At 31.1% G+C, this 9,535-nt stretch overlaps 1 pseudogene; it reads right to left on the bottom strand.

Annotated features, from left to right (window-relative positions):
• Positions 1-8,561: 8,561 nt before the first annotated feature.
• LOC149554726 (nuclear transcription factor Y subunit C-2 pseudogene) lies at positions 8,562-9,256 on the bottom strand (annotated as a pseudogene).
• Positions 9,257-9,535: the final 279 nt, after the last annotated feature.

The following is a 9,535-nucleotide window of genomic DNA, read 5'->3' as shown; positions in this document are numbered from 1 at the left end:
ACAAAGTATACTGTCCCACCAATAGTACCTACTAATGCTAATGATAAACTAACATATGAACTGGATAAAAAGGCAAGATATGCTTTGTTCTGTAGTCTCACCGAAGATGTGTTTACTAAAGTAGTCTATTATAAATTAGCAAATGATATTTGGGAAAAATTGGATACTATTTATCAAGGAGATGAAAAGGTCAAAGAGTTAAAATTGTTAACTCTCAAAATATTGTTTGATAATTTGAAAATGAATGAAGATGAAAGTATTTTAGCATATTTCTTAAGAATTGATGAAGTAGTCAATGCTAGAAAAGGTCTTGGTGAAAAAAATTGAAGAACATGATGTAGTTTCAAAAGTCATTAGGTCAGTTCTACGTAAACTAAAATTTCTACTTTAGAAAAAAATTAATGTATTTTTAAAATGACTCTACATCTATTACAAGGAACTTGAACTACATATGAAATGAGAATTAGTAATCAAGCTTGTTCATCATCAAAAGAGACAAGTTTTAAGGCTGAAAAACATGATGAGAGTGATTCAGACCTAACAGACGCTCTAGAAGCATTACTAGTTAGGAGAATGTGAAAGAAGTATAAAGGAAAACCTCAATGTTTTAGTTGTGGTTAGTTAGGACACTTTGCTATAAAATATCCAAATGTTGAACTAGAAGATTGTGATGAGAAAACTGAAAAGTTTTCTAAAAATAAACCTTGGAATGAAAACAAAAGATTCAAGGACTTCAAAAAGAAAAGTCTTCTGTGAAAGGAAGATTCAAATGAAGAATCTAATGATGCTAATGAAGAAGGGGAAAGATTGTTCATCACTAAAATAGTCCACACCCCTAAACCTGAATCTAGTGAATCTAAATCTTCATCTGATTTAGATAAAGAAATAGATCTTAAAGAAGAACTTCTAAAATCTTTGCAAGAACTTAAAAATTATAGAAGTTAATATCAAATCATGAAATTGAAAATTAAAAAATTCAAGACGATTTAAAAGAAGCAAATCTGATTATAGAAAATCAAAGAATGTTACCTGAAGAAAAGGATAAAAAATTAAATACTTTGCAAAGTTCATCTAAAGATTTTTTTAATCAGAAAACCAAATTCTTCTTCAATGGTTATTGTTTCAACTGTAATGTCTTTGGGCACAAGGCTATTTACTATGAAAACAACACCAATCAAGGTAAGAGAAGAATTATCAGATGCTTCAGATGTTTTCACTATGGTCATTATGCAAATCAATGCAAATTAAAGTTGAGACCTAAACATATCTAGAAGCAAGTAAAGACAACTAAAAAGTCTTTAATTGTTGAAACAACCCTATTTGCTCAAAAACCTACAACATGAGTTTTGGATAGTGGTTGCTCATACTATATGGCTGGGTGTAAAAGCAAATTCAAAACCCTAGAAGATTTTGATGGAGAGTTTGTACACTTTGGTGATAACTCTGGAGCCTATATAATAGGAAGAGGCTAATAATTTTAAATAAGGATACACCAATTCATGATGTATACTTTGTTGAAGGTCTGAAACATAATCTTTTGAGTGTTAATTAGATTTGTGACAGTGGATACTCTATTTTTTTTTAATGCTAAATGATGCTTTATCAAAAATGGAAGGGATAGAGTCATTGCTAGTGGATTAAGGACAGGTGGAAATCTTTATAACTTAATTGATTCTATTGTTCAAGAAATTTCATTGGTCAATACTTGTATTATGAGTCAAGTAGAAGAGAATTGGTTGTGGTACAAGAGATTCTTAGCTTTGATAACCTTGCTAGAATTAGTAAGAATAAAAAGGTCAGAGAATTACCACAAATTACCAAACTAGTAAATATTTGTGAAGAATGTGTAAAAGGTAAACAAATAGGAGTTGTTTTAAAATAAAAGAATACTCATCAAACAAACCATTAATTGAACTTGTACATACTAATCTATGTGGTCCAACTAAAACTGCATCATTAAATTTTGAGAAATATTTCATATTGTTCATAGATGACTATTCAAGGATGGTTTGGGTAACATTTCTGAAACACAAATCAAAAGCCTTTGACCATTTCAAAATTTTCAAAAAAATGGTAGAAAGGGAAACTGACTTAAAATTAAAATGTTTAAGATCAGATAGGGGAGGAGAATTTACCTCTCAAGAATTTATTGAGTATTGTGAAAAACATGGCATAAAAAGACAATACTCCACTACTAGGACACCACAACAAAATGGTGTTTTAGAAAGAAAAAATAGAACTATCAAAGAAATGGCCAAGACCATGCTTAATGAAGCAAAACTACCTAAAAAATTATGGAAAGAAGCTATTCATACAATTGTCTACATTCTAAACAAAGCACAAATTAGAGTTAGAATAGCTCATACTCCATATGAATTATGGAATGGAAAAACAACAAATTTTTAAAATTTCAAAAATTTTGGCTATAAATGTTTAATAAAAAAGAATGATGATTTCTTAGAGAACTTCAATTCAAGATCTGATGAAGGGATTTTCCTTGGATACTCTACACATAGAAAAGCCTATAAATGCTATAATAAAAGGCTGAATAAAATTGTAGAAGCCATAAATGTTGTAATTGATGAAAATTTTGAGTGCTGCAATAATAAAGAAGATCATGAAGATACATCATTCCAAAAATCAAAAACTTTGCATGATGAACATCCTGAATATGTCGAAACTGAACTTGTTGATGAAACTGAACCAAAAAATTGTTCAAGTCCCAAAGTAATAAGTACTGGTTCAAAAATAAAAACTTCTTCTAGAATAACTGGTTAGAGACATCCTGAGTCTCAAGTTATTGGGGATGTAGAAAAAGGGATCTTAACTAGAAGAAAAGCCAAAACAGATGAACAAGCAAACATTGTTGAACATTTTTTACCAGATTTCGAACCAAAAAGTGTTGCAAAAGCTTTATCAGACTCCTATTAGCAAAATGCTATGTAGGAAGAAATAAATCAAATTGAGAAAAATAAGACCTAGAAACTTGTTCCTAGACCTAATGATAAAAATGTTATAGGTGGAAAATGGGTATTCTCTAACAAACTGAACGAAGATGGAAAAGTGATCAAAAATAAAGCCAGATTTGTATGCAAAGGTTATGCTCAACAAGAAGGAATTGATTTTGGTGAAACCTTTGCACCAGTTGCAAGGATGGAATCAATCAAAATTTTCCTTGCATATGTCAGTTACAAAAAATTTATTGTTTAGCAAATGGATGTCAAAACTGCATTGTTGAATGGGTATCTTGAAGAGGAAGTTTATATGGAACAGCCAAAAGGTTTTGAATCTTCTAACAAACCTGATTATGTTTATGAACTCAAAAAGGCTTTATATGGCTTAAAATAAGCTCCTAGAGCTTGGTATTCTAGGTTGGATAAACATCTAATTTCAAATGGATTTTCTTGTGGAAAAGCAAATAGTACTTTGTATATCAAAGTCATAAATGATGACATTTTGGCAGTAGAAATCTATGTGGATGATATTATTTTTGGGTCTACTAATGATGAATCAGCAAAACATTTTTCAAAAATTATGGAATCTCAGTTTGAAATGTCACTGTTGGGTGTGCTCACATTTTTCCTTGGTTTGCAATTCTCACAGCTTGAACATGGACTGTTTCTTTCTCAAACAAAATATGCAAAATAAATGTTGAGGAAGTTCAATATGGCTGACTATAAACCAGTAAGTACTTCTATGGAGATAGGCTGCAAACTAGTAAAGAATGATGACTCACCTCCTATAAGTCAAACTCTTTATAGATCCATAATTAGAAGTTTGTTATATCTTACAACATCTATACTTGATATAATGCAAGCATTATGTATGGTTTCAAGATTTCAGTCTGATCCAAAACAATCTCATCTCAATGCATTGAATTGAATACTGAAATACATTCAAGGCACACTTGATTTTGGATTATAGTATCTTCAAAACAATGATTTTACACTTTCTAGTTATATTGATGTAGATTGGGGTGGATCTAATGATAAAAAGAGCACTAGTGGTGCAAATTTCTTTCTTTGTGATTGTTTAGATGCTTGGCATAGTAAGAAACAAGATTGTGTCACCTTTTCTACTTGTGAATCTAAATATGTTGTTGCTACAACATGTTGTACTCAATTGATTTGGATGGACTATCAATTATCTAATTTAGGTATTCAGGTTTCAAAACCTATTTCTATCATGTGTGACAATATAAGTGCCATTCAATTAAGCAAAAATCTAGTCATGTACTCATGCACAAAACATGTGGCCATTAAACTTCATTTCTTGCAAGATAAAGTTCTTAATAAAGAATTCAAGCTGATCTATGTGCCCACTCAAGGACAGGCAGCAGACATTTTTACCAAAGCTCTACCTAGGAAATTTTTTGAATAGTTAAGAACTCGATTGGGAGTTTTCTCTCAACCAATGCTGATATAAGATCTTTGCCAATAAACATTATGTGTTAGGTTTATGCTCCTATTCACAAAAAAAAATTCATTAAAAGAAAATGGTCAAATTTTTTTGACGCAAAAAGTTTGGGGGAGAAATCAAAATTGTGTAATTAGAGTTCTGTTTGATAGTTAGCATTCACGTATATTACATTGTATTCTCTGTGGTTCTCATTAAATCAGCACTTGGCATTTGTGTGATCAACATCTATTATCAACATTCTTTGATCATGGAATAATCAACATTTGTGTGGTCTGCATTCTTTGTTCATTATCTTGTATATATGAGAAGAAATTTGTATATATATTTAAATCTTTTATGTTTCCTCTTGTATTTATGAGATGGTGAAAATTTTTGCCTCAAAAAATGGGGGAGATTGTTGACCATGATGGTAATTCAAAAAGTTGGTAAAATGCAAGCTAATATTAAAAGGTGGTAAACATGGCATATGTCATGGCATAATCAAGGGCAAGTTTGACTTTGTTACGTGGCAGGCAAGCTTGAAAATAAAACGTGGCAAAGGAAAAACAAAAAGTTTTTTTAACATGGCACATATACCAATGACATAGTAAATGAGAAGTATTGATCAGTACGTGGCACTAAGTAAAAGCCTGCATGTTTTTGCTAGTTGTAAGATTTGTATGGCGAACTCCAAAGGACATTATAATGTAGTTAAGGTTATGGGCATTTGATAGAATATGTTCTAACTCTATGGATGCTATTGTGAAGAGTTTCTTTTTTTGCGAGTTTGTAAGTTTTTTATTGTTCTACATATAATGAAGGAATTTTCTCTGTGTGAAAGATTTTGTAAGATTTCAGTATGATGTTTTTCATGCGAAGCAAAATCTAGAAAATATGGGTTCTTTGGCTACATAAAAGAAAATGTTTGTTCTCTGCAAATTAGTGTTAAATGTGAAAATGATTTGAATAGCTTCTTTTAACAGTGAATGGTGTAAGGTTTTTTCATGTTGCTTCTTTGAAAATATTCTCATCTATTTATTTTCTTCTTGTGTGTGTGCATGGAACGACTGAGGTGGAATAATTGAGTTTTTCTTTTAAAACAAGAAAGAAGGGTTCATGATTTGGTAACAAAGAATAATTAAGGTAAAATTGAAAAAAAATTCTATCAGTTATAGGTATGTCATAGTCCATTCAAAGTTTTAAAAGGATTAAGGTGGAAAACTTTGGAATGTTTTCAGACAGATGAAATTTTTTTTCGAAATGTTTTGGAAAAGGAATATAAAGTTCAAATTCTTTCCTGTCAGTTTTTGTTTAATAAAAAGCCATAGATATTGTTTGGTCAGTCAGATTTATTCTTTGAAAATTTTAAAAATTACAGTCAGTTTTTGAGAAACAAAATGAAATAAGGGTTTTTAAGACAAGTTTTTTTGGTTGTGGAAAATATGGAAGTCTTTTCAAATCTAGTTTCAACAATAAAGGTTTCTGATTAATCTTTAGAGGCAAATGTTTGTTCAAACCCTAATGGCTTGAATGAAGTTTCAATAAAATGAAGGGTCATTGTTCAAACCTCAAGATGACACTCTTTCCTTGAAGATTTTTTCATTTGTTCAAAAGGCATTTTTTTGAAGGCTTCAGGTTTGAAGTCCTACTTGCAAAGTTTGAAGTTTATATGGCTGGACATGAACCAATCCAAGGCATAACTGATAAAAGTTGGTTTTAAAACAACATTTCATAAAGGGGCTTTGTTAAATGACCCTAACTGGTTTAGTTTTTTTTGTATAATTGATTCATTTCGAATTCTATCTCTATTTAATGAGATCATTGTAAAATCTAAAATGTAAGTGTGTGAAAAGATTATTGAAAAGGAGACACAAATACATTTGTGAAAACTTGTGAAGAGTTGTAATCTAAAAGCTATATATTATAAGCTTACCTACATGTATAGATGTAGCATATACAAGTATATGTGTATGTGAGATTGTAAACAAATAGGAAAAGATATAAAGAGTTGAATACCCTGAGCAGTTATTGTTGTTGATTGTAAAGGAGTTGAAGCTTAATAAAGGTTACAGGTTCATGGAGTTATTTTTTCTCCCTATGATGAATCCAGTTTGAGGAATGTTGAGGGTTTCCCACTCAGAAAAATACGTGTCTATATCTTCTGAGAGTTCATGTTTTATATTTATGCATGATGAATGTTATTTATTTGATTAAGTTTTGAATGCATTTAGTTTCTCGAATCTTTAAAATTAGAATCTGCAAATTGATTAATTAGAATCAGTGAGTTCTGATTCACTTCCCCCCCCCCCCCGCTTTGAACTCTAATACTTCCAATAGGTTGTTGGTCTCAATCCAGTTGTGAGTTGGAAGCCTACAATATTTAAGATTTCTAGTACTTCTCACAAGTCATGTGAACATAATTTTACTCTTTACAAAGAATATTGATAAGTGGGGACTAGAAGATAATTCCTTGGGATTTTTCTTACATCTTTACCCTCATTTAAGGGTTAGGGTAAATGTAGCAAGATTAAAAAAATTGATGAGGTCCCCCAATATGGAAGGGGGGGACATCATTCATCTTTGACATGGGTTTGATCTGGTCAGGATTGAACTTAATTGAGTTGAGAATAAAGTGTGGGAAAAGGATTATGAATTGGGGGAATCTCAAGTTGAAATTGAGAATTTAAAATTGGTAGAGTTAATGATAAATAAAGACATTGAAGATCTCACTAAGGAACTAAGAAAATTAGATGAGAAGCTTACAGTGTGTGCAACATCTCTTGAAAAATAAACCTTGAAAGTAAGAAAATAATGTGAAAAAGAGCTATTAGCAACTCAAGTAATACTTTGAATAATTCATGCTACTCAAAAGGATAAAGATATGCCACATGTTGAATAAATCCATGCTCCTCTTAAAATAGAATAGAAACTTGCATGACAAGAGATTTCAAAGTTGCAAGATGATGATAGTGTTTTACAAAGTCTAAAGAAGCATCATTTCTTGAAGCGGAGAGAACTATGCAGTTTTTTTTGGCATAAGCATCAACAGTTAGTGGTTTACAAAATAATAGAATTGATGAACTAGACTAAAATTTGTTAGAAAGAAAATAAAATATTGGACAAGATGCATCTCCAAAAGGTTGTATAAGTTTAGAACCTAGATTTGGCTCATGTAAAAACAAAAAAAAATAGATTATTGTGTGTTGTGGAAAATTAGGAAAAGGATACAAATGATATGAATGACACTTCCTATAGGGTGAGATGGAACAACTTCATTTATTAATTATTTTTTGTAGAATGCACTTAACAAAGTGAAGCACAACTCAAAGAGAAGTTTCATTTAATAGTGAAGGTTGTTGAAGAGGGACTAGAGGGATCATCTAATTTGGTTGCTCAACCATGCTCCTCTAAGAAATGAAGTTGTAATAATATAATCATTCTCATCAAAAATTAATAAATGTTGTAGATATTGCATGAAATCTTATGCCACGTGGCTTGGAATCAAAGAGAACATCAATTTCTCAAATCAAGAATCATAGAATTTACATTGGAACTAAAAGAATGATATATCTTAAATTTCATTAAATCATCACACATTTACAATTTAGCGCATCTATGATGCAGTTATTTATATTTTCTAATAACTTATTATTTCTTGAATTAACTTTTGATAGTTTACCCTATGTAGTTTTCATGATTTGACTATATGAGGCTTGGATTGTAAGAACTATGATAGGAGTCATCATTTTCTCAAATAACCAAAAATATTATCCTAAGTTTCCAAAGAAGACATCAAAGCTTTTTCCTAATATAACATGCCAATAGGAAGCTACTATTGATGATTTAGGTGATACATAATAATTGTAGCCTTTCAAACCACTAGACAAGAAATTTAGCCAAAGGCATAGTTAAAAAAGAAAGTTCACATCATTTATGTTGATTCCATTTAACCAATTTTGAAGCCACAATGGAAGCTACAATACAAAAGAAAACATAATAGTTTGCTGAAGCCTAAAATTAATCCTTCATTTACATGTAGTTTTACAATTCAATTGAAACAATTGTCACCAAAATGAATTGTACATGTATCTTTCTATAAATGCACAATTTTCTTCCTACCTTTGCTCACAACTAGTAAGATGAAAATAACTTGAAAGTGGGCCTCAACTACTAGAAGGAGGGCCCTTAGACTTCTTTGGCATCTTTTTTTATGGCCACATCTGTTGTGGCATGTAATTCATTGGGGGAGAAGGTTGTTGGGCATAAAGTGCAAGATCCACAGGCACATGACCTCTATGAATGCTAAGGCCCTCGTTCAACTCATCTCTAGGAATATTATCAACAAAGAAAAAAAAAATCAGTTCTAGTTATGGCTATTTTTATATCATTTTTTTGTCAAGCACACTCCTTATTTTCCTTTGTATGAATCCATGACCTCTAGGTAAGCTCTAGGATAAACATTTCACCAGCCTTGCCAAATATTATAGGGGCCTTTGCTAATATCATCCTAATATATTCACCTTCCTTTATTATTTTCTTTATTTGAGCCAATGGTAAGATGTGGTTCTTAAAATCTATAAATTAAATCTAATAATCCCAAAATATTTGAAGTTGTTCTTGTTGTTTCTACTGGTGAAGATTTGATAATCCAACTATTGTTGTGCCACAACCTAGGTAGATGATGCAAGGTATGCAGTTGTAGGATGCCTAGGAGATTGAACAAAGCCAATAACAAAGCATACAAAAAATGTAAAACCATCTGGGGTTTTTGATAAAGTGATGTGCTATATGGAATTTGAGGGGAACTACTTACAACTCCCATAACTAGTTGTTCTTTTCTTGGGGCAAGCTACTCCATCTTCTCACTAGGACCAAAATTTTGGGATTGACATTCAACTCAAAACAAGAAATGATGTATATTGATTACAAACAAAAACTCATTTCTATCACTTTACAAGTACATTAAGTCAAGAAGAATCCATACACCCTCTTTGTAAAATCAACTTCACCAATGTAGATTTCTAAGTGATGAATATGCGACTTTCATTATTCCCTTCACCACTTAGTGCCCATCAAAACTAATTGATGATTTCAAACCCTAATCCCTAAAAAAAATGTTCATGAGTAATATACCAGC

Source organism: Cupressus sempervirens, chromosome 5 (genome assembly GCF_028749045.1).
Source record: "Cupressus sempervirens isolate cs-2001-9-10 chromosome 5, ASM2874904v1, whole genome shotgun sequence".
Lineage (NCBI taxonomy): Eukaryota > Viridiplantae > Streptophyta > Pinopsida > Cupressales > Cupressaceae > Cupressus > Cupressus sempervirens.
This window is presented reverse-complemented; position numbering and strand designations above follow the sequence as displayed.